The sequence below is a fragment of the Ranitomeya imitator genome, chromosome 4, assembly GCF_032444005.1.
Source record: "Ranitomeya imitator isolate aRanImi1 chromosome 4, aRanImi1.pri, whole genome shotgun sequence".
In the NCBI taxonomy this organism is placed as follows: Eukaryota; Metazoa; Chordata; class Amphibia; order Anura; family Dendrobatidae; genus Ranitomeya; species Ranitomeya imitator.
In genome coordinates, this window is record NC_091285.1 from 123,864,084 (window position 1) to 123,891,522 (window position 27,439).

Consider the following 27,439-nt stretch of genomic DNA (forward strand, 5'->3'; position numbering starts at 1 on the left):
AGATGGTGTGTTCCACTCCAAGGTGTTCCCCAGGTTTCCTCGCCAATGCTTCGATCATCATGCTCTCGTTTAGTAGTTGTTGGAAACTACGCTGCATTAGGCCTACAAATTGGGTATGGGGTGTAGAGAGATGTGGGTTCCACTCCAAGGTGTTCCCCAGGTTTCCTCACCTATGCTTCGATCATCATGCTCTCGTTTAGTAGTTGTTGGAAACTACGCTGCATTAGACCTACAAATTGGGTATGGGGTGTAGAGAGATGGTGTGTTCCACTCCAAGGTGTTCTCCAGGTTGCCTTTCCTGAACTTCTATCTTCAGGCTCTCATTAAATTGTGGTTAAACGGAACAACTGCATTTGGCGTACTAGTTGGTTTGGGGCCTACTATCGGTGTCTGCCGCTCCTTGCTGTTCTCCTGGTTTCCTGTCCTGAAATTCCGTTTTCAGGCGCTCGTTAAGTAGTTGTTAATGTTAGACTGCATTTGGCCTACTAGTTGGGTTGGGGCCTACTATCGGTGTCTGCCACTCCTTGCTGTTCTCCTCCACTGAACAAAGCTGTGCCGCCTGTTTACTACTGTTGCCAATTTTGAACTGCATTTCGACTACTTACTGATTTGGGCCTACTCTCTGTGTCAGCCTCTCATTCCAGTTGTCCTCCACTGCAATGCCCCCTGATTAGTCCTGTGTTACCAATTTTGAACTGCATTTAGCCCACTTTATTCTTTGGGCCTATATCTGTGTTTCCTCCTCATCCTGCCCATTGCCCAGCCAGTGATAGATGAGTCTGCTGGTACATTGACCCATAACGCAACATTTCCCGTGCACGCTACACTGCAAGATTGTGACCCTGCTGAAAGTCAGGTCCCCCTTCCCGCATACCATACCACCTTACACGGGGACAAACAGGAAGGTGCAGATGAAAGTGCAGGTTCCTTCATCAGGTGGGGGGGGGAATACTAGTTGGCGACGTCACTGGCACAGGGCCTCTCATGGTACGCAAAAGTGTTGCTGCCGGTGGGAGGCGCCCCCGCCGTGCAAACACACCGCTGTACTTTGAGGGGCCCTGTGCCAGTGCCAATGCCAACGAGTGGGCCCCCCCTGCTTGCTCAGGTTCACAGCACTTGCAAAGTTGAAATACTTACCTCTCCCTGCTCCACTGCCGTGACGTGGTCCAGATTTCCTGGGCCCACTAATTACTTGAACCAGCCCTACCCACCACAACTTTAGCCAAATGAACCCCAATTTCAAATGCCTTCCAATTATTATAAGGTAAATTACGCTTGACAAGCTTCATTAAGAAGAATGGATGGTTTTGACATTAAAATGGGCACTCTAGGTGTTTTCCTGGCCCCCACTCACTGCCGACTATGCTGCCCCATTGACTTGCATTGGGTTTCGGGTTTCGGTCGATCCCGACTTTACGTCATAATCGGCCGATTTCACTCGACCCGACTTTTGAGATAGTCGGGTTTCGCGAAACCCGGCTCGACTCTAAAAAGGTCAAGGTCGCTCAACTCTAGTTACTGCTGCTTCTCCAGCTTCTGCCTGTAAAGCCTATACTGGTCAGCAGTGAGTGGACTTCTCTGGGACTAAGTCCTTGTCTGCGCACATTGAGCATGCCCAGGGCAAGATCTCCCGTTGGAGATCGAGGGTCATGTGCTCAGACTCTGCAGCGCATTCTATTGGTCCTCTTGGCAGGTCTTGGAAGGGCAAAGTTTCTGTGGCCGCTTCCTGTCCTGCAACTATATAAACTGCGCATGACGGCACGGCCATGCGCTAGTGTACAATTTAATACGTGTGTTTGTTGTGAGTGCAAGTCGTTCTTTAAATACCCCTACCCTATTGTATGATTGTTCGCGTATGGAGTATGGCTGCTATCTAGCGCCCGACTTATCACTCAACGTGTCACACACGTGTCAGCGTCTACTGCTGTGACCGCCAGTGCGGTGCCACGCGCCAGTGTGCGCTTCCTGACCCACGTCTGGGTGCTTAGTGGTGCCTGCCAGCACGGCACAGTTCGCACTTCGGTGCCTTAATTATATTATTCCTTTCACACCCAGTTGCGGTGTAGTGCCAGCAAGGGTCTAATCGGACTACAATCCCTGTTGGGGTTTAGTTCGCTGACCACTTGCTCGCGCTCTATGTGCGGTACCGCGGTCCTGTGACGCAACAGGATCGCTTTCTTCACGCTGGGTGAGGTTTAACCCACGCGTGTATACTTTTGAATACCGCCATATTGTCTGTCATTTCCTAGCAGCAGGTTTCGCCTGCACGGTGGACCCCGGACTGCGAACGCATCTATATCATCTCTCTTGGTGCGTTCCGCCAGTCCTAACAGTGCGTTGATACCCCATATGTGGGGGGAACCAGCGTTTGGGCGCATGGGAGGGCTCGGAAGGGAAGGAGCGCCATTTGGAATGCAGACTTAGATGGAATGGTCTGCAGGCGTCACATTGCGTTTGCAGAGCCCCTAATATACCTAAACAGTAGAAACCCCCACAAGTGACCCCATATTGGAAACTAGACCCCCCCACGAACTTATCTAGATGTGTTGTGAGAACTTTGAGCCCCCAAGTGTTTCACTACAGTTTATAACGCAGAGCCGTGAAAATAAAAAATCTCTCTTTTTCCCACAAAAATTATTTTTTAGCCCCCAGTTTTGTATTTTCCCAAGGGTAACAGGAGAAATTGGACCCCAAAAGTTGTTGCCCAATTTGTCCTGAGTACGCTGATACCCCATATGTTGGGGTAAACTCCTGTTTGGGCACACGGGAGAGCTCGGAAGGGAAGGAGCACTGTTTTACTTTTTCAATGCAGAATTGGATGGAATTGAGATCGGTCGCCATGTCGCGTTTGGAGATCCCCCTGATGTGCCTAAACAGTGGAAACCCCCCAATTATAACTGAAACCCTAATCCAAACACACCCCTAACCCTAATCCCAATGGTAACCCTAACCACACCTCTAACACACACACCCCTAACCCTAATCCCAACCCTATTCCCAACCGTAAATGTAATCCAAACCCTAACCCTAACTTTAGCCCCAACCCTAACTGTAGCCTTAACCGTAACCCTAGCCCTAACCCTAGCCCCAACCCTAACCCTAGCCCTAACCCTAGCCCTACCCCTATCCCTAACCCTAGTCCCAACCCTAGCCCTAACCCTAGCCCTAACCCTAGCCCTAACTCTAGCCCTAGCCCTAACCCTAGCCCTAACCCTAGCCCTAGCCCTAACCCTAGCACTAACCCTAGCCCTAACCCTAGCCCTAACCCTAGCCCTAACCCTAGCCCTAGCCCTAACCCTGACCCTAGCCCTAACCCTAGCTCTAGCCCTAGCCCTAACCCTAGCACTAGCCCTAACCCTAGCCCTAGCCCTAACCCTAGCCCTAACCCTAGCCCTAACCCTAATGGGAAAATGGAAATAAATACATTTTTTTCATTTACTTTTATAGCGGGTTTTTTAGCGGATTTTTATGATTGGCAGCCGTCACACACTGAAAGACGCTTTTTATTGCAAAAAATATTTTTTGCGTTACCACATTTTGAGAGCTATAATTTTTCCATATTTGAGTCCACAGAGTCATGTGAGGTCTTGTTTTTTGCGGGACAAGTTGACGTTTTTATTGGTAACATTTTCGGGCACATGACATTTTTTGATCGCTTTTTATTCCGATTTTTGTGAGGCAGAATGACCAAAAACCAGCTATTCATGAATTTCTTTTGGGGGAGGCGTTTATACCGTTCCGCGTTTGGTAAAATTGATAAAGCAGTTTTATTCTTCGGTTCAGTACGATTACAGCGACACCTCATTTATATCATTTTTTTTATGTTTTGGCGCTTTTATATGATAAAAACTATTTTATAGAAAAAAATAATTATTTTTGCATCGCTTTATTCTGAGGACTATAACTTTTTTATTTTTTTGCTGATGTTGCTGTATGGCGGCTCATTTTTTGCGGGACAAGATGACGCTTTCAGCGGTACCATGGTTATTTATATCTGTCTTTTTGATCGCGTGTTATTCCACTTTTTGTTTGGCGGTATGATAATAAAGCGTTGTTTTTTGCCTCGTTTTTTTTTTTTTTTTCTTACGGTGTTTACTGAAGGGGTTAACTAGTGGGCCAGTTTTATAGGTCGGGTCGTTGCGGACGTGGCGATTCTAAATATGTGTACTTTTATTGTTTTTTTTTTTTATTTAGATAAAGAAATGTATTTATGGGAATAATATATATATATTTTTTTTCATTATTTAGGATTTTTTTTTTTTTTTTTTTACACACTTGGAAATTTTTTTTTAACTTTTTTACTTTGTCCCATGGGGGGGACAATACAGATCGGTGATCTGCCAGTTTGCACAGCACTCTGACAGATCACCGATCTGTCTGAGAGCAGTGCAGCGTTACCAAGTGCCTGCTCTGAGCAGGCACTTGGTAAGCCACCTCCCTCCCTGCAGGACCCAGATCCGCGGCCATCTTGGATCCGGGACTTACTGCAGGGAGGGAGGTAGGAGACCCCCGGAGCAACGCGATCACATCGCGTTGCTGCGGGGGGCTCAGGGAAGCCCGCAGGGAGCCCCCTCCCTGCGCGATGCTTCCCTGCACCGCCGGCACATCGCGATCATCTTTGATCGCGGTGTGCCGGGGGTTAATGTGCCGGGGGCGGTCCGTGACCGCTCCTGGCACATAGTGCCGGATGTCAGCTGCGATAAGCAGCTGACACCCGGCCGCGATCGGCGGCGCTCCCCCCGTGAGCGCGGCTGATCGCGCTGGATGTAATATTCCGTCCTTGGGAATTAAGGCCCACCCCACATGGACGGAATATTACGTCCAATGGCAGAAAGGGGTTAAAGTCCGGCATCAAGTAGGAAAACAGTAGTTGCTGTTACAAACACTCACTCCATTGGGTCTCAATAGGGAATATGAAGTGCAACAATTACCAATTTATTTTGTTCCTCAGTGACTGTATTTGGATAAAGTATGTACTGATTTGTTGAGATTGTTAAACATTCAGGAACCATGTTAAAGGAATCACTTTATTATATTACAGCATTTCTTTTGGATACACTATGTAGGAGACATTGAGAATGGATTAATAACTAGATTGGCATTTCCTGAAGGAAATACATGGTGCTTGAACAGCGCTGCCAGCTTTACAGCAGTGTATCAGGTTCGACTGTAAGAAAGTAAAGTTAGAATATGAATGTCATGTATAGCGATGGCACAACCTGGGATTGGTTGTCTATGCAGCCAATGGGAGTGATGGCCCCTTGTTAGCCACTTTGGCCCCTTGATAGCCATTTTTGCATGCAGGAATCCTTGGTAGCCACTTTGGTGCACACAGCCCCTCGGTAGCCACTTTGGCAACTTGGTAGCCACTTTGGCACAATCAGCACAGCACCTCGGTAGCCACTTCAAACACTTTGGCACATTAGGCACCTTGGTAGCCACTTTGGCCACTTGGTAGCCATTTTGGCCACTTGGTAGACACTTTGGCACATTTGGCACCTCGGTAGCCACTTCGGCCACTTGGTAGCCACTTTGGCACATTCGGCACCTCGGTAGCCACATTGGCCACTTAGTAGCCACTTTGGCCACTTGGTAGCTACTTTGACACATTCGGCACCTCGGTTGCCACATTGGCCACTTAGTAGCCACTTTGGCCACTTGGTAGCTACTTTGACACATTCGGCACCTCGGTTGCCACTTTGGCCACTTGGTAGCCTCTTTGGCACATTCGGCACCACGGTAGCCACTTTGGCCACTTGGTAGCCACTTTGGCCACTTGGTAGCTACTTTGACACATTCGGCACCTCGGTAGCCACTTTTGCCACTTGGTAGCCACTTTGGCAGATTCGGCACCTCGGTAACCACTTTGGCCACTTGGTAGCCACTTTGGCACATTTGGCACCACTGTAGCCACTTTGGCCACTTGGTAGCCACATTGGCCACTTGGTAGCCACTTTGGAACATTCGGCCTCTCGGTAGTCACGAGTCAGAGTCACGAGTCAGAGTCACATTATTCTGTTGTTTGACTTTGATAAATGATCATGTCCTAAAATGGACACCGTACATTTGCATAGCTGCCATTTTTGTAAGGTCAGCGCACCTGCGCTGTGGCTTCAATACACGTCAGTTGGGGGTCATGGAAAGATCGCCATTTATTCCTATGGGAAAATTTTGGCTTAAAATGCGATTTTTTAAAAAAACTATAAATTGGATCGACTCCAAAAATACATAGCACACTTGTCCCCACCGAGGGCTTTGAAACGCTGCCTGAACGGGGTCTCCGTACAGCGATTCGGGCCGCATTAATTGTGGAAAACGTGGAGAAGAAGAAGTAGAATAATAATAAAATATATAAAAAAAAAGGATTACAATATGTTGCTTGAACCTAGAGGGTTCAAGCACCATAATAATATATTGTTTTTCCTTTCTTTTTTCCTTTTTCCTTAGATCCCATGTTAATAGACACCAGCAGGTACATTAAAAACCTTCCCCTTTCTTCCCTGAACCTTCTCCCTTCCTTCTTTAGTCATTCTTACCTTAGTCTTTTTCTCCATGCAGTCTAAATATATGTGTGTGTGTGTATATATATATATATATACAGTTAGGTCCATATATATTTGGACAGAGACATAATTTTTCTAATTTTGGTTATAGTCCTTACCACAATAAATTTTAAGCAAAACAATTCAGATGCAGTTGAAGTTCAGACTTTCACCTTTCATTTGAGGGTATCCACATTAAAATTAGATGAAGGGTTTAGAAGTTGCAGCTCCTTAACATGTGCCAACCTGTTTTTAAAGGGGCCAAAAGTAATTGGACAGATTCAATAATTTTAAATAAAATGTTCATTTTAGTACTTGGTTGAAAACCCTTTGTTGGCAATAACTGCCTGAAGTCTTGAACTCATGGACATCACCAGACGCTGTGTTTCCTCCTTTTTGATGCTCTGCCAGGCCTTCACTGCGGTGGTTTTCAGTTGCTGTTTGTTTGTGGGCCTTTCTGTCTGAAGTTTAGTCTTTAACAAGTGAAATGCATGCTCAATTGGGTTGAGATCAGGTGACTGACTTGGCCATTCAAGAATATTCCACTTCTTTGCTTTAATAAACTCCTGAGTTGCTTTGGCTTTCAGCTTTGGGTCATTGGTCGTCGTTTCATACTACAAATGGACAATCAGTTTGGCTGCATTTGGCTGGATCTGAGCACACAGTTTGGCTCTGAATACCTCAGAATTCATTCAGCTGCTTCTGTCCTGTGTCACATCATCAATAAACACTAGTGACCCAGTGCCACTGGCAGCCATGAATGCCCAAGCCATCACACTGCCTCCGCCGTGTTTTACAGATGATGGGGCATGCTTTGGATCATGAGCTGTACCACGCCTTCACCATACTTTTCTCTTTCCATCATTCTGGTAGAGGTTGATCTTGGTTTCATCTGTCCAAAGAATGTTCTTCCAGAACTGTGCTGGCTTTTTTTAGATGTTTTTTAGCAATGTCCAGTCTAGCCTTTTTATTCTTGATGCTTATGAGTGGCTTGTACTGTGCAGTGAACCCTCTGTATTTACTTTCATGCAGTCTTCTCTTTATGGAAACAGGAACACATTTTTTGCAAAAAACGTATCAACCAAATACCCTGTTTTTTACATCTTTTACTAGCACTTGCGGATTACTGCAACATTTTTTCAAACTGAGTGTTTTTGGTTTCACTATTCTCTTTTGTGTCTTCAGGTTTCTTGGTGGTGTGTGAACATGATCATACAGACTTGTTCACTGTGCAAGTAGCCCATGTGTTCCTGTTTCCATAATTGTTCTCTTGTGTCTACAAGACTGGGGAGTTCCACCACTCCTCTTGGGCTATCTGCACAAAAGCTGTTCTACCCTGTATGCACACATGGATTTTTCCTCTCTGAACCCTGTTCACACAGGTTATATACAGATGATCAGGTTTTTAAATACATCAGATAGGGATTGCATACATTAGTTAGGACTGCTCTGATAAGGGTATACCGTGAAGATTGGTAGAGCAGCTTAGTATACATTTTTTGCAAAAAACGTATCAACCAAATACCCTGTTTTTTACATCTTTTACTAGCACTTGCGGATTACTGCAACATTTTTTCAAACTGAGTGTTTTTGGTTTCACTATTCTCTTTTGTGTCTTCTCTTTATGGTAGATTTGGATATTGATACGCCTACCTCCTGGAGAGTGTTGTTCACTTGGTTGGCTGTTGTGAAGGGGTTTCTCTTCACCATGGAGATAATTCTGTGATTATCCACCACTGTTGTCTTCCGTGGGCGCCCAGGTCTTTTTGCATTGATGAGTTCACCAGTGCTTTCTTTCTTTCTCAGGATGTACCAAACTGTAGATTTTGCCACTCCTAATATTGTAGCAATTTCTCGGATGGGTTTTTTCTGTTTTCGCAGCTTAAGGATGGCTTGTTTCACCTGCATGGAGAGCTCCTCTGACTGCATGTTTACTTTACAGCAAAACCTTCCAAATGCAAGCACCACACCTCAAATCAACTCCAGGCCTTTTATCTGCTTAATTGAGAATGACATAACAAAGGGATTGGCCACACCTTTCCATGAAATAGCCTTGGAGTTAATTGTCCAATTACTTTTGGTCCCTTTAAAAACAGGGTGGCACGTGTTAAGGAGCTGAAACTCCTAAACCCTTCATCCAATTTTAATGTGGATACCCTCAAATGAAAGCTGAAAGTCTGAACTTCAACTGCATCTGAATTGTTTTGTTTAAAATTCATTGTGGTAATGTCTATAACCAAAATTAGAAAAATGTTGTCTCTGTCCAAATATATATGGACCTAACTGTATATATATATATATATATATATATATATATATATATATATATATATATATTCAGTACAGACCAAAAGTTTGGACACTCCTTCTCATTTAAAGATTTTTCTGCATTTTCATGACTATGAAAATTGTACATTCACACTGAAGGCATCAAAACTGTGAAGTAACACATGTGGAATTATATACTTAACAAAAAAGAGTGAAACTGAAATTATGTCTTATATTCTAGGTTCTTCAAAGTAGCCACCTTTGCTTTGATGACTGCTTTGCACACTCTTGGCATTCTCTTGATGAGCTTCAAGAGGTCACCGGAAATGGCCTTCCAACAATCTTGAAGGAGTTCCCAGAGATGCTTAGCATTTGTTGGCCCTTTTGCCTTCACTCTGCGGTCCAGTTCACCCAAACCATCTCTTTTTTGTTAAGTATATAATTCTAGATGCATTAAGTCATAGTTTTGATGCCTCCAGTGTGAAATATATATATATATATATATATATGTATATATATATATATATATTTACAGTTAGGTCCATATATATTTGGACAGAGACAACATTTTTCTAATTTTGGTTATAGACATTACCACAATGAATTTTAAACAAAACAATTCAGATGCAGTTAAAGTTCAGAATTTCAGCTTTCAATTGAGGGTATCCACATTAAAATTGGACGAAAGGGTTTAGGAGTTTCAGCTCGTTAACATGTGCCACCCTGTTTTTAAAGGGCCAAAAGTAATTGGACAGATTCAATAATTTTAAATAAAATGTTCATTTTTAGTACATTGTTGAAAACCCTTTGTTGGCAATGACTGCCTGAAGTCTTGAACTCATGGACATCACCAGACGCTGTGTTTCCTCCTTTTTGATGCTCTGCCAGGCCTTCACTGCAGTGGTTTTCAGTTGCTGTTTGTTTGTGGGCCTTTCTGTCTGAAGTTTAGTCTTTAACAAGTGAAATTCATGCTCAATTGGGTTAAGATCAGGTGACTAATTTGGCCATTCAAGAATATTCCACTTCTTTGCTTTAATAAACTCTTGGGTTGCTTTGGCTTTATGTTTTGGGTCATTGTCCATCTGTAGTATGAAACGACGACCAATCGGTTTGGCTGCATTTGGCTGGATCTGAGCACACAGAATGTCTCTGAATACCTCAGAATTCATCCAGCTGCTTCTGTCCTGTGTCACATCATCAATAAACACTATTGACCCAGTGCCTCTGGCAGCCATGCATGCCCAAGCCATCACACTGCCTCCGCTGTGTTTTACAAATGATGTGGTATGCTTTGGATCATGAGCTGTACACACCTTCGCCATATGTTTCTCTTTCCATCATTCTGGTAAAGGTTGATCTTGGTTTCATCTGTCCAAAGAATGTTCTTCCAGAACTGTGCTGGCTTTTTTAGATGTTTTTTTAGCAAAGTCCAGTCTAGCCTTTTTATTCTTGATGCTTATGAGTGGCTTGCACTGTGCAGTGAACCCTCTGTATTTACTTTCATGCAGTCTTCTCTTTATCGCAGATTTGGATATTGATACGCCTACCTCCTGGAGAGTGTTGTTCACTTGGTTGGCTGTTGTGAAGGGGTTTCTCTTCACCATGGAGATTATTCTGTGATCATCCACCACTGTTGTCTTCCACGGGTGCCCAGGTCTTTTTCCATTGATTCCACCAGTTCTTTCTTTTTTTCTCAGGATGTACCAAACTGTAGATTTTGCCACTCCTAATATTGTAGCAATTTCTCAGATGTGTTTTTTCTCTTTTTGCAGCCTAAGGATGGCTTGTTTCACCTGCATGGAAAGCTACTTTGACCACATGTTTACTTCACAGCAAAACCTTCCAAATGCAAGCACCACACCTCAAATCACCTCCAGGCCTTTTATCTGATTATTTGAGAATGACATAACACCTGTCCATGAAATAGCCTTGGAGTCAATTGTCCAATTACTTTTGGTCCCTTTAACCCCTTTCTGACATGGGACGTACTATCCCATCGAGGTGGGGTGGGCCCCCATGACCACGGACGGGATAGTACGTCCAGCGCGATCGGCGGCGCTCACGGGGGGAGCGCCGCCGATCGCGGCCGGGTGTCAGCTGTTTATCGCAGCTGACATCCGGCACTATGTGCCAGGAGCGGTCACGGACCGCCCCCGGCACATTAACCCCTGGCACACCGCGATCAAAGATGATCGCGATGTGCCGGCGGTATAGGGAAGCTTCCCGCAGGGAGGGGGCTCCCTGCGGGCTTCCCTGAGCCCCCCGCAGCAACGCGATGTGATCGCGTTGCTGCGAGGGTCTCACCTCCCTCCCTGCTTCCTCCAGCCCCGGATCCAAGATGGCCGCGGATCCGGGTCCTGCAGGGAGGGAGGTGGCTTCACAGAGCCTGCTCAGAGCAGGCACTGTGAAGGCTGCAGCGCTGCATGTCAGATCAGTGATCTGACAGAGTGCTGTGCACACTGTCAGATCACTGATCTGTGATGTCCCCCCTGGGACAATGTAAAAAAGTTAAAAAAAAAATTTCAAAATGTGTAAAAAAAAATAAAAAAAAATATTCCTAAATAAAGAAAAAAAAAAAATATTATTCCCCTAAATACATTTCTTTATCTAAATAAAAAAAAACTATAAAAGTACACATATTTAGTATCGCCGCGTCCGTAACGGCCCGACCTATAAAACTGGCCCACTAGTTAACCCCTTCAGTAAACACCGTAAGAAAAAAAAAAAAAAAAAACGAGGCAAAAAACAACGCTTTATTATCATACCGCCGAACAAAAAGTGGAATAACACGCGATCAAAAAGACAGATATAAATAAGCATGATACCGCTGAAAGTGTCATCTTGTCCCACAAAAAACGAGCCACCATACAGCATCATCAGCAAAAAAAAAAAAAAGTTATAGTCCTGAGAATAAAGCGATGCAAAAATAATTATTTTTTCTATAAAATAGTTTTTATCGTATAAAAGCGCCAAAACATAAAAAAATGATATAAATGAGGTGTCGCTGTAATCGTACTGACCCGAACAATAAAATTGCTTTATCAATTTTACCAAACGCGGAACGGTATAAACGCCTCCCCCAAAAGAAATTCATGAATAGCTGGTTTTTGGTCATTCTGCCTTGCAAAAATCGGAATAAAAAGCGATCAAAAAATGTAACATGCCCGAAAATGTTACCAATAAAAACGTCAACTCGTCCCGCAAAAAACAAGACCTCACATGACTCTGTGAACCAAAATATGGAAAAATTATAGCTCTCAAAATGTGGTAACGCAAAAAATATTTTTTGCAATAAAAAGCGTCTTTCAGTGTGTGACGGCTGCCAATCATAAAAATCCGCTAAAAAACCTGCTATAAAAGTAAATCAAACCCCCCTTCATCACCCCCTTAGTTAGGGAAAAATTAAAAAAATGTATTTATTTCCATTTTTCCATTAGGGTTAGGGCTAGGGTTAGGGCTAGGGTTAGGGTTAGGGCTAGGGTTAGGGCTAGGGTTAGGGCTAGGGTTAGGGCTAGGGTTAGGGTTAGGGCTAGGGTTAGGGTTAGGGCTAGGGTTAGGGCTATGGTTAGGGCTAGGGTTAAGGCTACAGTTAGGGTTGGGGCTAAAGTTAGGGTTAGGGTTATGGTTAGGGCTAAGGTTAGGGCTACAGTTTGGGTTGGGGCTAAAGTTCGGGTTGGGGCTAGGGTTAAGGCTACAGTTAGGGTTGGGGCTAAAGTTACGGTTAGGGTTTAGATTACATTTACAGTTGGGAATAGGGTTGGGATTAGGGTTAGGGGTGTGTCAGGGTTAGAGGTGTGGTTAGGGTTACTGTTGGGATTAGGGTTAGGGGTGTGTTTGGATTAGGGTTTCAGTTATAATTGGGGGGTTTCCACTGTTTAGGCACATCAGGGGCTCTCCAAACGCGACATGGTGTCCGATCTCATTTCCAGCCAATTCTGCGTTGAAAAAGTAAAACAGTGCTCCTTCCCTTCCGAGCTCTCCCGTGTGCCCAAACAGGGGTTTACCCCAACATGTGGGGTATCAGCGTACTCAGGACAAATAGGACAACAACTTTTGGGGTCCAATTTCTCCTGTTACCCTTGGGAAAATACAAAACTGGGGGCTAAAAAATAATTTTTGTGGGAAAAAAAAAGATTTTTTATTTTCACGGCTATGCGTTATAAACTGTAGTGAAACACTTGGGGGTTCAAAGTTCTCACAACACATCTAGATAAGTTCCATGGGGGTCTAGTTTCCAATATGGGGTCACTTGTGGGGGATTTCTACTGTTTAGGTACATTAGGGGTTCTGCAAACGCAATGTGACGCCTGCAGACCATTCCATCTAAGTCTGCATTCCAAATGGCACTCCTTCCCTTCCGAGCCCTCCCATGCGCCCAAACGGTGGTTCCCCCCAACATATGGGGTATCAGCGTACTCAGGACAAATTGGACAACAACTTTTGGTGTCAAATTTCTCCTCTTACCCTCGGGAAAATACAAAACTGGGGGCTAAAATATAATTTTGGGGGGAAAGATTTTTTTTTTTCAATTTTCACTGCTCTGCGTTACAAACTGTAGTGAAACACTTGGGGGTTCAAAGCTCTCACAACACATCTAGATGAGTTCCTTAGGGGGTCTAGTTTCCAAAATGGTGTCACTTGTGGGGGGTTTCTACTGTTTCGGTACATTAGGGGCTCTGCAAATGCAATGTGACACCTGCAGACCATTCCATCTAAGCCTGCATTCCAAATGGAGCTCCTTCCCTTCCGAGCCCTCCCATGTGCCCAAACACTGGTTCCCCCCCACATATGGGGTATCAGCGCACTCAGAACAAATTGGACAACAAATTTTGGGGTCCAATTTCTCCTGTTACCCTCGGGAAAATACAAAACTGGGGGCTAAAAAATAATTTTTGTGGGAAAACATTTTTGTTTTATTTTTATGGCTCTCCATTATAAACTTCTGTGAAGCCCTTGGTGGGTCAAAGTGCTCACCACACATGTAGATAAGTTCCTTAGGGGGTCTACTTTCCAAAATGGTGTTACTTGTGGGGGGTTTCTACTGTTTAAGTACATTAGGGGCTCTGCAAACGCAATGTGACACCTGCAGACCATTCCATCTAAGTCTGCATTCAAATGGCACTCCTTCCCTTCCGAACCCTCCCATGCGCCCAAACAGTGGTTCCCCCCACATGTGGTGTATCATCGCACTCAGGACAAATTGGGCAACAAATTTTGGGGTCCACTTTCTCCTGTTACCCTCGGGAAAATACAAAACTGGGGGCTAAAAAAAAAATTTTTGTGGGAAATTTTTTTGTTTTATTTTTACGGCTCTGCATTATAAACTTCTGTGAAGCACTTGGTGGGTCAAAGTGCTCACCACACATCTAGATAAGTTCCTTAGGGGGTCTACTTTCCAAAATGGTGTCACTTGTGGGCGGTTTCAATGTTTAGGCACATCAGTGGCTCTCCAAACGCAACATGGCGTCCCATCTCAATTCCTGTCAATTTTGCATTGAAAAGTCAAACGGCGCTCCTTCCCTTCCGAGCTCTCCCATCCGCCCAAACAGTGGTTTACCCCCACATATGGGGTATCAGCCTACTCAGGACAAATTGTATAACAACTTTTGGGGTCCAATTTCTTCTCTTACCCTTGGGAAAATAAAAAATTGGGGGCGGAAAGTTAATTTTTGTGAAAAAATATGATTTTTTATTTTTACGGTTCTACATTATAAACTTCTGTGAAGCACTTGGTGGGTCAAAGTGCTCACCACACATCTAGATAAGTTCCTTAAGGGGTCTACTTTCCAAAATGGTGTCACTTGTGGGGGTTTCAATGTTTAGGCACATCAGGGGCTCTCCAAACGAAACATGGCGTCCCATCTCAATTCCAGTCAATTTTGCATTGAAAAGTCAAATGGCGCTCCTTCGCTTCCGAGCTCTGCCATGCGCCCAAACAGTGGTTTACCCCCACATGTGGGGTATTGTCGTGCTCAGGACAAATTGTAAAACAATGATTGGGGTCTATTTTCTCCTGTTACCCTTGGTAAAATTAAACAAATTGGAGCTGAATTAAATTTTTTGTGAAAAAAAGTTAAATGTTCATTTTTATTTAAACATTCAAAAAATTCCTGTGAAGCACCAGAAGGGTTAATAAACTTCTTGAATATGGTTTTGAGCACCTTGTGGGGTGTAGTTTTTAGAATGGTGTCACACTTGGGTATTTTCTATCATATAGACCCCTCAAAATGACTTCAAATGAGATGTGGTCCCTAAAATAAAATGGTGTTGTAGAAATGAGAAATTGCTGGTCAACTTTTAACCCTTATAACTCCCTAACAAAAAAAAATTTTGGTTCCAAAATTGTGCTGATGTAAAGTAGACATGTGGAAAATGTTACTTATTAAGTATTTTGTGTGACATATCTCTGTGATTTAATTGCATAAAAATTCAAATTTGGAAAATTGCGAAATTTTCATAATTTTCGCCAAATTTCCATTTTTTTCACAAATAAACGCAGGTACTATCAAAGAATTTTTACCATTGTCATGAAGTACAATATGTCACAAGAAAACAATGTCAGAATCACTGGGATCCGTTGAAGCGTTCCAGAGTTATAACCTCACAAAGGGACAATGGTCAGAATTGTAAAAATTTGCCCGGTCATTAACGTGCAAACCACCCTTGGGGGTAAAGGGGTTAAAAACAGGGTGGCACATGTTAAGGAGCTGAAACTCCTAAATCCTTCATCCAATTTTAATGTGGATACCCTCAAATGAAAGCTGAAAGTCTGAACTTCAACTGCATCTGAATCGTTTTATTTAAAATTCATTGTGGTAATGCCTATAACCAAAATTAGAAAAATGTTGTCTCTGTCCAAACAAATATATATAGACCTAACTGTATATATATATATATATATATATATATATATATATATATATATATATATATATATATATATATATATATATATATATATGCAATAAACTTCCATTTATCCATGACCTCTTTATCAATAACAAACTCTCCTTCCTCGGCATCACTGAAACCTGGCTCACCCCTTCTGACACAGCCTCCCCTGCTGCACTCTCTTACGGTGGCTTCCACCTTTCTCACACACCCCGCCCCAGCAGCAAGCATGGCGGAGGAGTTGGTTTTCTCCTGTCAGATAACTGCTCCTTCACCCCAATCCCACTGCCACCCTCTGTTACCCTCCCTTCCTTTGAGGTGCACTCTGTGCGCATCTACTCACCCTCCAACCTCCAACTGGCTGTCATCTACCGTCCCCCAGGGCCAGCCACCACCTTCTTTGACCACTTCACCACCTGGCTACTCCATTTCTTCGCCGCTGACATCCCCACTATCATCATGGGCGACTTCAACATCCCCATTGACACTTCCCTCTCAGCTGCCACTAAACTTCTATCCCTCACTTCCTCCTTTGGCCTCACTCAATGGTCTTCTACAGCCACCCACAAAGATGGTCACACACTGGACCTCATCTTCACCCGCCTCTGCTCCCTATCTAACCTCTCAAACTCACCTCTTCCTCTTTCTGACCACAACCTACTCACATTCTCTTCCCTTTCCACTCCTTGTCTACAACCCCCACCCCACAAACTCTCACACCCTCGCAGAAATCTTAAACACCTTGATCTTCACTCACTCTCTGAATCCCTCCTCCCTCTCACAGACATAAGCTCCCTACACAATGCGGACGATGCTGCCGCTCTATATAACACCACAATAGCTGCAGCTTTGGAATCTCTTGCCCCTCTCACACATACCAAAGCTCGCAAAATCAACAGACAACCCTGGCACACCAGCATGACCAAAGAACTGAGGCGAGCTTCCAGAGCTGCTGAGCGCAGATGGAAAAGATCCCACTCCAACGAGCACTTCATCGCATTCAAACAGTCCCTCACTACTTTCAAGACCACACTCGCCACAGCGAAACAAACCTACTTCTCATCTCTCATATCCTCCCTGTCTCACAACCTCAAACAGTTATTCAACACCTTCAACTCTCTCCTCCGTCCCCCAGCACCTCCTCCCTCCCCACTCATCTCAGCTGAAGACTTTGCCTCATTTTTCAAGCAGAAAATTGAGAACATCAGAGACAGTTTTAGTAAACAACCCCCAGAACCCTTCCTCCTAACTACCCAGCCCTCCACCTCCAAAACCAACTTCTCCACCATTACAGAAGACGGACTCTCCACTCTACTCGCAAGATCGCATCTCACCACCTGTGCACTTGACCCACTCCCATCCCACTTCATCCCAAACCTCACCACAGTCTTCATCCCAACCCTAACCCATCTCTTCAACCTATCACTAACAACTGGCGTTTTCCCCTCAAGCTTTAAACATGCCTCAATCACACCTATCCTTAAAAAGCCCTCTCTTGACCCATCCTCTGTATCTAGCTATCGCCCTATATCACTTCTCCCCTTTGCCTCAAAACTACTGGAACAACATGTCCATCTTAAACTGTCATCCCATCTATCTTCCTGCTCCTTCTTCGACCGCTTTCAATCAGGCTTCCGGTCACACCACTCCACTGAAACTGCCCTAACTAAGGTCACCAATGACCTATTAACCGCCAAGAGCAAGCGACACTACTCTATCCTCCTCCTCCTGGACCTGTCCTCTGCCTTTGACACAGTGGACCATTCCCTGCTGCTGCAGATCCTCTCATCCCTTGGAATCACAGACTTAGCCCTATCCTGGATCTCGTCATACCTAACTGACCGTACATTCAGCGTCTCCCACTCACACACCACCTCCTCACCTCGCCCCCTATCTGTCGGAGTCCCGCAAGGTTCAGTTCTAGGACCCCTGCTCTTCTCCATTTACACCTTTGGCCTGGGACAGCTCATAGAATCTCACGGCTTTCAATATCATCTCTATGCTGACGACACACAGATCTACATCTCTGGACCAGATATTACCACCCTACCAACCAGAATCCCTCAATGTCTGTCTGCTATTTCATCCTTCTTCTCCACTAGATTTCTAAAACTTTACATGGACAAAACAGAATTCATCATCTTTCCCCCATCTCACACGACCTCCCCAACGAACCTATCCATTACAGTAAACGGCTGCCCACTCTCCCCAGTCCCACAAGCCCGCTGTCTTGAGGTAATCCTTGACACTGATTTCTCTTTTAAACCACATATCCAAGCCCTTTCCACTTCCTGCCGCCTCCAACTCAAAAATATTTCACAGATCCGCACATTCCTAAACCAAGAATCCGCAAAGACCCTAGTCCATGCCCTCATCATCTCCCGCCTTGACTACTGCAACCTCCTGCTCTGTGGCCTCCCCTCTAACACTCTTGCACCCCTCCAATCTATTCTAAACTCTGCTGCCCGACTAATCCACCTGTCCCCCCGCTATTCCCCGGCCTCTCCCCTCTGTCAATCCCTGCACTGGCTCCCCATCACCCAGAGACTCCAGTACAAAAGCCTAACCATGACATACAAAGCCATCCACAACCTGTCTCCTCCATACATCTGCGACCTCGTCTCCCGGTACTTTCCTGCACGCAACCTCCGATCCTCACAAGATCTCCTTCTCTACTCCCCTATTATCTCCTCTTCCCACAATCGCATACAAGATTTCTCTCGTGCATCCCCCCTACTCTGGAATTCTCTACCACAACATATCAGACTCTCGCCTACCATCGAAACCTTCAAAAAGAACCTGAAGACCCACCTCTTCCGACAAGCCTACAACCTGCAGTAACCACCGATCGACCAAACCGCTGCACGGCCAGCTCTACCCTACCTACTGTATCCTCACCCATCCCTTGTAGATTGTGAGCCCTCGCGGGCAGGGTCCTCTCTCCTCCTGTACCAATTGTGACTTGTATTGTTCAAGATTATTGTACTTGTTTTATTATGTATACCCCTCCTCACATGTAAAGCGCCATGGAATAAATGGCGCTATAATAATAAATAATAATAATAATTATATATATATATATACCCCAGCAGAGTTTTTGCTTTCTTGGCCTTTTTTCAGAGAAAATGAATGATCACACCAAAACTTACAGACTGATACAGAGTGGCGAGGACCCTGCCCTTGTGGGATTACATTCTACAGGATGGTGGGGAAGGAGACAATAGATTGAGAGTTGCAGGGGCTCCGGTGTTGGTGAGGCTGTAGCTTCAGTAGTCGTGAGGAGGCAGCGGGGTCAGTGCAGGCTGTAGGCTTTCCTGAAGAGGTGGGTTTTCAGGTTCCGTCCGAAGGATCCGAATGTGGTTGAGTCGGACATGTTGGGGACAAGAATTCCAGAGGATAGGGGATATACAGTGACATTATACAGAGAAGACCTATACACAGTATACAGTATATAGTGTAAGTGTACAAGTAACATACTGACTCACTGGTGACATATGTAGTTAAAGTCTTTCATCTTGATCCAGTGCAGACCGTCATCACTTCTTTCAGCAAGGACTCGTTTCTGTAGATAATAACACAAATATATATAGCTGATTACTTCCATACCACATTCTCCACTATTTTCCTTGACTTCTACACTATGTCAGATGAAGAGAAAAAGACATAGAGCTGCCCTGCACAGTACAGGACACCCTTTTGCTCTCCCACATGCAAGACAGTAACCTCAAAAGTAAATTAAATAACAGCAGTAATAATGTCCCCTGATTGGCCCCTACAGTAATTATGTCCCCATTTGCCACCATAAGCCAGTAATGTATATTCCTCATCCTGACCTCAATACAGTAATTTTGTCACCCCTTTTTTAAATAAGGTGCCAGATCCTGGGCCCCTTTATTTAATGTCCCCATCCTGGACCCCAATGTCCACTTTAATAAGGTCACCATCCTGGGCCCCTTTATTTAATGTCCCCATTCTGGGCCCCTATATCCACTTTAATAACGTCCCCTCCCTGGGCCCCTATGTCCGCCCCCTATCGTCACTACCATGCCCAATCACAGAGGGGGGATTCTCCTCACCTTCTTGCACTCCCCGGCATCCTCTTATGGCTTCATAAATAGCGTGGTTATTAAAATGGCTGCCAACTGCAGCTGTGGCAGGGTGCTCTGCTTTGTGACAGGCTGCATGCTGACATCACATAGTAGTAACATTGAAAGGCTGCCGGCCTATCAAAGGCTGCAGGAGTCATTTAACGAAACTGCTATGTGACATCGATTCGTGGACTGTCACAGAGCAGAGCGCCCTGCTGCAGCCGGCATTGATCTTTATGTGCGTTGTCACCAGGGACAGCTCCAGGTTTTCGTGGGACTCAGGAGAAAGAGTATCAGTGGGCCCCTTTAACACATGCCATGATTCCTGATGCACGGATCAAAAATACAGGTATAGTGCAATATATGGGTATGACATAGGCCTCCATATAGCATTATGGGCACCACATAGTCCTCAATACAGTATTATGAGCACCTCATAGTCCGCCATACAGTATTATGGGTAACCACATAATCCTCCATACAGTATTATGGGCCTCATTTCATGCTCATTCATACAGTATACAGTTGAACTCAAAAGTTTTAAATATTTTTTTGCTTTCTTGGCCTTTTTTCAGAGAATATGACTTATAACACCAAAGCTTGTTCTCCACTCATGGTTAGTGGTTGGGTAAAGCCATTTATTGTCAAACTACTGTGTTTTCTCTTTTTAAATCATAATGACAAGCCAAAACATTTGATTGACACTGATCAAACGTTTACATACTATACCTTTAGTAACCATTCAAACCCATTTATGTCAACTTCTGTGCATGTTATCAGGCCAAAATCACCAGGGTATGTAAACTTTGGATCAGGGTCATTTGGATGTTTTGGGTTGTCATTAAGATTTAAAAAGAGAAAGCACAGTAGTTTAAAAATAAATGGCTTCATCCAACCACTAACCATGAGCGGAAAAAATTGTTTGTGTTATCATCATTCATATTCTCTGAAATAAGGCCAAGAAAGTAAAAATTCAGCTTGGGTATGTAAATTTTTTACCACAACAGTATCATGGGCCATATATAATGCTCCTCCATACAGTATTATGGGCCCCTTGTAATGCTCCTCCACACAGTATTATTGGCCCCATGTCATGCTCCTCAACACAGTATTATGTGTCCCATGTCATGCTCCTCCATACAATATTATGGGTGCCATGTAATGCTCCTCCATACAGTACTAATGGCCCCATATAATGCACCTCCATACAGTATTGTGTTCCCCATGTGCCTCCATACAGTATTATGGGCCCCATATAATGCTCCTCCATACAATAATATGGGTCCCAAATAATGCTCCTCCATACAGTATTATTGGTCCCATTCTCCTCCATACAGTATTATGGGCCCCATATAGTGCTCCTTTATACAGTATTATGGGCCCCATGTCATGTTCCTCTACACAGTATTATGTCCCCTTGTGATACTTCTCCATGCAGTATTAAGGGCCCCATATAATGCTCCTCCATACAGTATTATGGGACTCATGTAATACTCTTCCATACTGCATTATGGGCCTCATATAATGAGCCTCCATACAGTATTATTGGCCCAATATAATGCTCCTCTATACAGTATTATGGGCCCCATATAATGCTTCTCCATACAGTGTTATGGGCCCCATGTAATGCTCCTCCATGCAGAATCATGGGCCCCATGTAACGCTGCTGCATACAGTATTATGGGCCCTTATAATGCTTCTCCATATAGTATTATTGGCTCCATGCTACTCCATACTGTATTATGGGCCTCAAATAATGCTCCTCCATACAGTGTTATGGTCCCCATGCTCCTCCATGTTGTATTATGGGTCCCATGTAATTCTCCTCCATAAATTATTATGGGCCCCATGCTCCTCCACACAGTATTATGTGCCCTATGTCATGCTCCTCCATAAAGTATTATGGGCCCCATGTCACGCTCCTCCACACTGTATTATGGGCCCCATGTAATGCTCCTCCATACCGTATTAAGGGCCCCATATAATGCTCCTTCATACTTTATCATGGGCCCCATATAATGCTCCTCCATACAGTGTTATGTGCCCCATGTAATGCTCTGCCATGCAGAATTATGGGCCCCATGTAACACTGCTCCATACAATATTATGGGCCTATATAATGCTCCTCCATACAGTATTATGGGCTCCATGCTACTCCATGCAGTATTATGGGCCCCATATAATGCTCCTCCATAAAGTATTATGGATGCCATACTCCTCCACACAGTATTATATGCCCCATGTCACTGTCTTCAACACTGTATTATAGGGCACATGTAATGCTCCTCCATACAGTATTAAGGGCCCCATGTAATGCTACTCCATACAGTATTATGGGCCCCATAAATTGCACCTCCATACAGTATTATGTTCCCCATGTGCCTCCATACAGTGTTATGGGCCCCATTATATGCTCCTCCATACAGTATTATTGGTCCCATGCTCCTCCATAAAGTATTATGGGCCCCATATAATGCTCCTACATACATTATTGTGGGCCTCCTATAACGCTGCTCCATACAGTATTAAGGGCCCCATGTAAAATATTATGGGCCCCATATAATGTACCTCCATACAGTATTATGGGTCCCATGTCATGCTCCTCCACACAGTATTATGGGTCCCTTGTAATGCTCTTCCATGCTGTATTATGGGCCTCATATAATGAGCCTCCATACAGTATTGTGGGCCCCATGCGCCTCCATACAGTATTATTGGCCCCACATAATGCTCCTCCATACAGTATTATGGGCCCCATATAACGCTCCTCCATACAGTGTTATGGTTCCCCATGCTACTCCATGCAGTATTATGGGCCCCATATAATGCTCCTCCATAAAGTATTATGGATGCCATACTCCTCCACACAGTATTATGTGCCCCATGTCACTGTCTTCAACACTGTATTATAGGGCACATGTAATGCCCCTCCATACAGTATTAAGGGCCCCATGTAATGCTCCTCCATAAAGTATTATGGGCCCCTTAAATTGCACCTCCATACAGTATTATGTTCCCCATGTGCCTCCATACAGTGTTATGTGCCCCATTATATGTTCCTCCATACAGTATTATTGGTCCCATGCTCCTCCATAAAGTATTATGGGCCCCATATAATGCTCCTACATACATTATTATGGGCCTCCTATAACGCTGCTCCATACAGTATTAAGGGCCCCATGTAAAATATTATGGGCCCCATATAATGTACCTCCATACAGTATTATAGGTCCCATGTCATGCTCCTCCACACAGTATTATGGGCCCCTTGTAATGCTGTTCCATACTGTATTATGGGCCTCATATAATGAGCCTCCATACAGTATTGTGGGCCCCATGCGCCTCCATACAGTATTATTGGCCCCACATAATGCTCCTCCATACAGTATTATGGGCCCCATATAACGCTCCTCCATACAGTATTATTTGCCCCATAAAATGCTTCTCCATACAGTATTATGGGCTCCATGCTCCTCCATACAGTGTTATGGGCCCCATGTAATGCTCCTTCATACAGTATTGTGTTCCCCATGTGCCTCCATACAGTATTATGGGCTCCATATAATGCTCCTCCATACAATAATATGGGCCCCATATAATGTTCCTCCATACAGTATTATTGGTCCCATTCTCCTCCATACAGTATTATGGGCCCCATATAATGCTCCTCCATACAGTAGTATGACACCCATATCATGCTCCTCCACACAGTTTTATGGGCCCCTTGTAATGCTCTTCCATAATGTATTATGGGACTCATATAATGAGCCTCCATACAGTATTGTGGGCTCCATGCACCTCTATACAGTATTATTGGCCCCACATAATGCTCCTCCATACAGTATTATGGACCCCATATAATGCTGCTCCATGCAGTATTATGTGCCCCATAAAATGCTTCTCCATACAGTATTATGGGCTCCATGCTCCTCCATACAGTGTTATGGGCCTCATATAATGCTTCTCCATACAGTATTATGGGTCCCATGCTCCTCTTTGCAGTATTATGGGCCCCATGTAATGCTCCTCCATACAGTATTGTGTCCCCCATGTGCCTCCATACAGTGTTATGGGCTTCATATAACGCTCCTCAATAAAGTATTATGGGCCCCATATAATGCTCCTCCCTACAGTATTATGGGCCCCATGTAATGCTGCTATATACAGTATTATGGGCCCCATATAATGCTTCTCCATAAAGTATTATGGGCCTCATATAATGCTCCTCCATACAGTGTTATCGGTCCCATGCTCTTCCATGCAGTATTGTGGGCCTCACATAATGCTCCTCCATAAAGTATTATGGGCCCCATGCTCCTCTACACAGTATTAAATGCCGCATGTCATGCTACTCCATACAGTATTATGGGCCCCATGTCACGCTCCTCCACACTGTATTATGGGCCCCATGTAATTCTCGTCCATGCAGAATTATGGGACCCATGTAACACTGCTCCATACATTAATATGGGCCCATAAAATGCTCCTCCATACAGTATTATGGGCTCTGTGCTCCTCCATAGAGTATTAAGGGCCACATGTAATGTTCCTCCATACAGTATTATGGGCCCCATAAAATGCTATTCCATACAATAATTTTGTTCCCATATAATGCTGCTCCATACAGTATTATTGTCCCAGTCTCCTCCATTCAGTATTATGGGCTCGATATAACGCTCCTTCATAAAGTTTTATGGCCCCATATAACGCTTCTCCATGCAGTATTATGGGCCCCATGTCACGCTCCTCCACACTGTATTATGGGCCCAATGTAATGCTCCTCCATACAGTATAAAGGGCCCCATATAATGCTCCTTCATACAGTATTATGGGCCCCATATAATGCTCTTCCATGCAGAATTATGGGCCCCATGTAACGCTGCTCCATACAATATTATGGGCCCATATAATGCTCCTCATACAGTGTTATGGGCTCCATGTAATGTTCCTCCATACAGTATAATGTGCCTCATATAGTGCTCCTCCATACAGTAATATGGGCCCCATATAATGCTCCTCAATACCGTATTATTGTCTCATGCTCCTCCATACAGTATTATGGGCTCCATATAAGGCTCCTCCATACAGTATTAGGGGCCCCATATAATGCTCCTGCATACAGTATTATGGGCCCCTGTTATAATAAGGTAATTCAGTACCACAATGGACATAGAGGTCAGAGCACATACAGTGACCTGACAATAACCCAAAAACATAGAACGAGCTCTGAGACGTGGGAACTCTGCTGACCGCAATCCCTAATCCTCTCCAACCACACTAGAGGCAGCCGTGGATTGCGCCTAACACTCCCTATGCAACTCGGCACAGCCTGAGAAACTAGCTAGCCTGAAGATAGAAATTAAGCCTACCTTGCCTCAGAGAAATACCCCAAAGGAAAAGGCAGCCCACACAAATAATGACTGTGAGTTAAGATGAAAAGACAAACGTAGAGATGAAATAGATTTAGCAAAGTGAGGCCCGACTTTCTGAACAGAGCGAGGATAGGAAAGGTAACTTTGCGGTCAACACAAAACCCTACAAAAACCACGCAAAGGGGGCAAAAAGACCCTCCGTACCGAACTAACGGCACGGAGGTACACCCTCTGCGTCCCAGAGCTTCCAGCAAGCAGGAAAAAACAAATAGACAAGCTGGACAGAAAAAACAGCAAACAAAATAGCAAAGCAGAACTTAGCTATGCAGAGCAGCAGGCCACAGGAACAATCCAGGAGGAAATAGGTCCAATACTAGAACACTGACTGGAGGCCAGGATCAAAGCACTAGGTGGAGTTAAATAGAGCAGCACCTAATGACTTCACCACATCACCTGAGGAAGGAAACTCAGAAGCCACAGTACCACTTTCCTCCACCAACGGAAGCTCACAGAGAGAATCAGCCGAAGTACCACTTGTGACCACAGGAGGGAGCTCTGCCACAGAATTCACAACAGTACCCCCCCCTTTGAGGAGGGGTCACCGAACCCTCACCAGAGCCAACAGGACGACCAGGATGAGCCATATGAAAGGCACGAACAAGATCGGGAGCATGGACATCAGAGGCAAAGACCCAGGAATTATCTTCCTGAGCATAACCCTTCCACTTAACCAGATACTGGAGTTTCCGTCTTGAAACACGAGAATCCAAAATCTTCTCCACAATATACTCCAACTCCCCCTCCACCAAAACCGGGGCAGGAGGATCAACAGATGGAACCATAGGTGCCACGTATCTCCGCAACAATGACCTATGGAATACGTTATGTATGGAAAAAGAATCTGGAAGGGTCAGACGAAAAGACACAGGATTAAGAACCTCAGAAATCCTATACGGACCAATGAAACGAGGTTTAAACTTAGGAGAGGAAACCTTCATAGGAATATGACGAGAAGATAACCAAACCAAATCCCCAACACGAAGTCGGGGACCCACACAGCGTCTGCGATTAGCGAAACGTTGAGCCTTCTCCTGGGACAAGGTCAAATTGTCCACTACATGAGTCCAAATCTGCTGCAACCTGTCCACCACAGTATCCACACCAGGACAGTCCGAAGACTCAACCTGCCCTGAAGAGAAACGAGGATGGAACCCAGAGTTGCAGAAAAACGGCGAAACCAAGGTAGCCGAGCTGGCCCGATTATTAAGGGCGAACTCAGCCAAAGGCAAAAAGGACACCCAGTCATCCTGATCAGCAGAAACAAAGCATCTCAGATATGTTTCCAAGGTCTGATTGGTTCGTTCGCTCTGGCCATTAGTCTGAGGATGGAAAGCCGAGGAAAAAGACAAATCAATGCCCATCCTAACACAAAAGGCTCGCCAAAACCTCGAAACAAACTGGCAACCTCTGTCAGAAACGATATTCTCTGGAATGCCATGTAAACGAACCACATGCTGGAAGAACAAAGGCACCAAATCAGAGGAGGAAGGTAATTTAGACAAGGGCACCAAATGGACCATCTTAGAGAAGCGATCACAGACCACCCAAATGACTGACATCTTTTGAGAGACGGGAAGATCTGAAATAAAATCCATAGAGATATGTGTCCAAGGCCTCATCGGGACCGGCAAGGGCAAAAGCAACCCACTGGCACGAGAACAGCAGGGCTTAGCCCGAGCACAAATCCCACAGGACTGCACAAAAGTACGCACATCCCGCGACAGAGATGGCCACCAAAAGGATCTAGCCACTAACTCTCTGGTACCAAAGATTCCAGGATGACCAGCCAACACCGAACAATGAATCTCAGAGATAACTTTATTCGTCCACCTATCAGGGACAAACAGTTTCTCCGCTGGGCAACGATCAGGTTTATTAGCCTGAATTTTTTGCAGCACCCGCCGCAAATCAGGGGAGATGGCAGACACAATTACTCCCTCTTTGAGGATACCCGCCGGCTCAGATAAACCCGGAGAGTCGGGCACAAAACTCCTAGACAGAGCTTCCGCCTTCACATTTTTAGAGCCCGGAAGGTACGAAATCACAAAGTCAAAACGGGCAAAAAACAGTGACCAACGAGCCTGTCTAGGATTCAACCGCTTGGCAGACTCGAGATAAGTCAAGTTCTTATGATCAGTCAAGACCACCACGCGATGCTTAGCTCCTTCAAGCCAATGACGCCACTCCTCGAATGCCCACTTCATGGCCAGCAACTCTC